The sequence below is a fragment of the Babylonia areolata genome, chromosome 2 (assembly GCF_041734735.1).
Source record: "Babylonia areolata isolate BAREFJ2019XMU chromosome 2, ASM4173473v1, whole genome shotgun sequence".
NCBI classification, from domain to species: Eukaryota; Metazoa; Mollusca; class Gastropoda; order Neogastropoda; family Buccinidae; genus Babylonia; species Babylonia areolata.
The window spans coordinates 68,483,192-68,488,191 of NC_134877.1; positions in this window are offsets into that span (position 1 = coordinate 68,483,192).

The following is a 5,000-nucleotide window of genomic DNA, read 5'->3' on the forward strand; positions in this document are numbered from 1 at the left end:
TGGTGAAGTTAGTGTGTGTGTGTGTGGGGGGGGGGGGGGGGGGAATTACTGAGGATGGTGAAGTTAGTGTGTGTGTGGTGGGGGAATTACTGAGGGATGGTGAAGTTAGTGTGTGTGTGGTGAGGGAATTACTGAGGATGGTGAAGTTAGTGTGTGTGTGTGTGGGGGGGGAATTACTGAGGGTGGTGAAGTTAGTGTGTGTGTGGTGGGGGAATTACTGAGGGTGGTGAAGTTAGTGTGTGTGTGTGGTGAGGGGAATTACTGAGGATGGTGAAGTCAGTGTGTGTGTGGTGGGGGGAATTACTGAGGATGGTGAAGTTAGTGTGTGTGTGTGTGAGGGGAATTACTGAGGGTGGTGAAGTTAGTGTGTGTGTGGTGGGGGAATTACTGAGGGTGGTGAAGTTAGTGTGTGTGTGGTGGGGGAATTACTGAGGGTGGTGGAGTTAGTGTGTGTGTGTGTGGTGGGGGAATTACTGAGGATGGTGAAGTTAGTGTGTGTGTGGTGGGGGAATTACTGAGGGTGGTGAAGTTAGTGTGTGTGTGGGGGAATTACTGAGGGTGGTGAGTTAGTGTGTGTGTGTGGTGGGGGAATTACTGAGGATGGTGAAGTTAGTGTGTGTGTGGTAGGGGAATTACTGAGGATGGTGAAGTTAGTGTGTGTGTGGGGGGGGGAATTACTGAGGGTGGTGAAGTTAGTGTGTGTGTGGTGGGGGAATTACTGAGGATGGTGAAGTTAGTGTGTGTGTGTGGGGGGGGGGGAATTACTGAGGATGGTGAAGTTAGTGTGTGTGTGGTGGGGGAATTACTGAGGGTGGTGAAGTTAGTGTGTGTGTGGTGGGGGAATTACTGAGGGTGGTGAAGTTAGTGTGTGTGTGTGTGGTGGGGGAATTACTGAGGATGGTGAAGTTAGTGTGTGTGTGTGTGGTGGGGGAATTACTGAGGATGGTGAAGTTAGTGTTTGTGTGGTGGGGGAATTACTGAGGGTGGTGAAGTTAGTGTGTGTGTGGAGGGGGAATTACTGAGGGTGGTGAAGTTAGTGTGTGTGTGGTGGGGGAATTACTGAGGATGGTGAAGTTAGTGTGTGTGTGGTGGGGGAATTACTGAGGGTGGTGAAGTTAGTGTGTGTGTGGAGGGGGAATTACTGAGGGTGGTGAAGTTAGTGTGTGTGTGGTGGGGGAATTACTGAGGGTGGTGAAGTTAGTGTGTGTGTGGGGGGGGGGAATTACTGAGGGTGGTGAAGTTAGTGTGTGTGTGTGTGTTGGGGGAATTACTGAGGATGGTGAAGTTAGTGTGTGTGTGTGTGTGTGTGTGTGTGTGTGTGTGTGTGTGTGTGTGGTGGGGGAATTACTGAGGGTGGTGAAGTTAGTGTGTGTGTGGTAGGGGAATTACTGAGGATGGTGAAGTTAGTGTGTGTGTGGTGGGGGAATTACTGAGGATGGTGAAGTTAGTGTGTGTGTGGTGGGGGAATTACTGAGGGTGGTGAAGTTGTAAAAGTTATGACAAAGCAAATGTGGTCCAGAGTCAGCACGATGCAAAACAAAGACTGAAAATGCGTCACAGAATTAAAAGACGTCAACAGATGGGCAGAATATCGCAGAGAACTTTATATCCATCAGGCAAAGGGAGACTCAAGAGTACTCTCAACCCAGGATTCAACTAACAATTATGACTTTCTGATACTGCGTGAATAATCACGAAAGCCCTTAGGTCATTGATGAAGGGGAAAGCCAGCTGAACTGATAAAAGAATGAAAAGATGCTGTGACAGATGACCTTATCATCATCTGCAACAAAATCTGACAGACTAGAGAATGGCTAACAGCATGGACAAGGTCTCTAATTATCACCCTAAGCAAGAAAGGCAACTTACAACTATGCCAGACATAAAGAACTATTAGCCTGATGAGTCATGCAGGCAAAATGTAATCCTCAACAGAGGACGTCATCGCAGAAGGATCAGCTGGATTTCGCAGTGAGAGAAACACCACGGGATAGATTTACAACTTTCGTTTTCTGTGTGAGAAATATCCTCACATCACCTTCACCTATCCCGTAGTCTTGTGGACCGTTGGGGCGCCACAGGTGATCTGGCAACCAGCATCCTGCAATCCTCTCGGTTTTCTCGGAGAGAAATATAGCCCACACCAAAAAACCGTCCACGGTGTCTTCGTCGACTTTAAAAAGGCAGTTGACTTAGGGTAGCATGATGCACTGTGGGCAAACATGAAGGACAACATGGGCCAAAAGCTGATCAACACCATCCTAAAACTGCATGCAAAAGCCAACAGATCGGTCCTTTTTCAAGAAACTGTTGGTGACTGGTTCAACACATTCGTTGCGGTATGTTAAGGCTGATCTCTCTCTCTCTCTCTCTCTCTCTCTCTCTCTCTCTCTCTCTCTCACAGAGAAAGAGTGAGTGATACAAGCAGACAGACAGGCAGACAGAGACAGTGAAGAAAGAAAAAAAAAGAGAAGAAAATAAAAAAGAAACTAAATCACGAGGCAGTTACGGCTCGGAGATCTTGAGATGACACACCGCTAATGATAATGACCAACTTCTGCTCCACCTCCACCTCCCCAACGCCCTCACCCACCTCCCAGACACACATGCACCCACCACCCCCGCACCCTAACTGACTCCTTTACTCCCCCCCCCCCCCCCTCAGGTTCATGGGGGGTTGGGGTGTGAATAGGGTGGTTCAGGAGAGGGAGGACGTGGTGGGAGTGGGAGAGTGAGGTCTTGACTTTCTCAGTCAGCAGTGGATGCTACCTTCTCTGCTGTGTCATCATCGTCATTTCATGTCATCATTATCATCACCAACATCATGGTCTTGTTCGTCATTTGGCTTGCAGTCTTTGCTCTGCTCGTTTTAGATCTAATGGCATGCCACTGGATTTCTCTCTCTCTCTCTCTCTCTCTCTCTCTCTCTCCCTCTCTCTGTCTCTCTATCTGTATCTGTGTCTGTCTCTCTCTCTCTGAGTGCGTGTGTGTGCATGTGGGGTGGGGAGGTACGGGGGGCGGGAGGGGGAAGGGAGAGGGGGGTTGGTAAGGTGTGGGGGGACCGGGGGGGAGGTGTAGGGGGGGGGGCGTCGGTGGGTGTATGGTAACTTTCACTTTTCGTTCTGTGCAATAGATTATACATGCGCGTGAAACACACATACACAGACACAGACTCACACACACACACACACACACACACACACACACACACACAACATACTCATACCTTAGGATAGGGGGGAGATCAGAGATAGAGACAGAGAGGGATACACACAGAAAGACGAACCGAACAAACGGAGAAACAGGCAGACATACGGACGAGACAGAGAGAGAGAGGGAGACAGACAGACAGACAGAACGAGAGATACAGAGACAAACAGATTGCCAGACAGACGCGCGCGCGCGCGTGCGCACACACACACACACACACACACACACACACACACACAAACTCACTCACTCACTGACTCGCTCGCTCGCTCACTCATACAAAGACAGAGAGACAAAGCCCCGACACAAGATATTCGGCATGTCTACACTCTTCCGCCGCGACTCACAACACACACACACACACACACACACACACACACACACACACACACACACACACACATATATATATATATATATATATATGTATATATATATATATATATATATATATATATATCCGTGTGTGTGTGTGTGTGTGTGTTAGATGCATACAACATGTCCAATACTCTGATTTGTCATAAGCGATGGTAAGCTGCATTGCTTCGTCGGCGCGCGGACTTATTTTCTCCTTCTTCTTCTTCGTCTCCTTCTCCTTCTTCTTCTTCGCGTTCTTTAGAAGGACACCACGCCCCCACCACCAACCCCCCACCCCGGCCGAGCCGACAAACAGAGCTAATCAACCTTCACACACATCCACAACAAACATCACCACGACGCAGAAGAAACAGCGGTGTAAACTTACAACCCGATCAACCGTCACCAAAAAAGCTATTATTTCATGAGAAACGTGAGTACAACCCCCCCCCCCCCTCCCACCTAACCCCCCCCCCCCCCCCCCCCCTCCTTTCTACTTGAACGCGTGCGAGCAGACACACAGCAGACAAAGACTGGTCGGACCAGACAGACAGACAGACAGAAAGAGACAGGGGTTGAAGAAAGTGTAAGAACGCAGGAACGCAGGAAGTTTAATGCGAAGGCCACCAACCTGTCCACATGAGAACACGCACACATAAAGATAACGATTTGAAAAAAAAAGAAAAAAGGAAAACCAGATTCAACAGAACTTAAACATAATTGCTCTGCCACGCAATTTGATTATAACATTTTAAATTAAACTTCACATCAGTTCCTCTCTGGAACGGAAAATATAGTAAATAAACATGGCAACATCTCTTATTACACACCTGTCTTCATTTTGTAACAGAAATGGAACTGGCGGAGTGTAACTATTTCTATAATGTTTAAATATATCCTTTTCTCGTAGTTTAGCATATACAGGACATCTAATAAGAAATTATTTTCAGTTTCTAGATCATCACAAATGGACAGTTTTTTGGTGTTGACATATTGTTATATCTTTTATCTACTTTAAAGTCGTTAATGCCTAGACGAAACTTCACCAGAGCCACTTTAAGTTTTGCTATTGTGATATCTCGCAGGTATTCTGACTGTAATAAAGTAAAGAGTGTTAGAGAGAGTGAGAGAGTGGGTGAGGGAGGAAGTATTGTGAGACTTGAATAGCAGTGAGAGAGACAGACAGACAGACAGACATATAGTCAGACAGACAGACAGACAGGCAGAGAGACAAAGAAAGATAAATGAAAGGAGATAAGAGAGTGAAAATAAAAATGAAAAAAAGTAAAGAAAAGAATTTTTTAAAGATTCATCCTGTGTGAGAACACAACAGCAAAAACATCATACAGGGAAATGTGTTATGGCCTGAAAGTAAAGAGAATAAATCATCAACACTTTAATGAATACCCACAGCAGCAGCAATAACAGCAGAA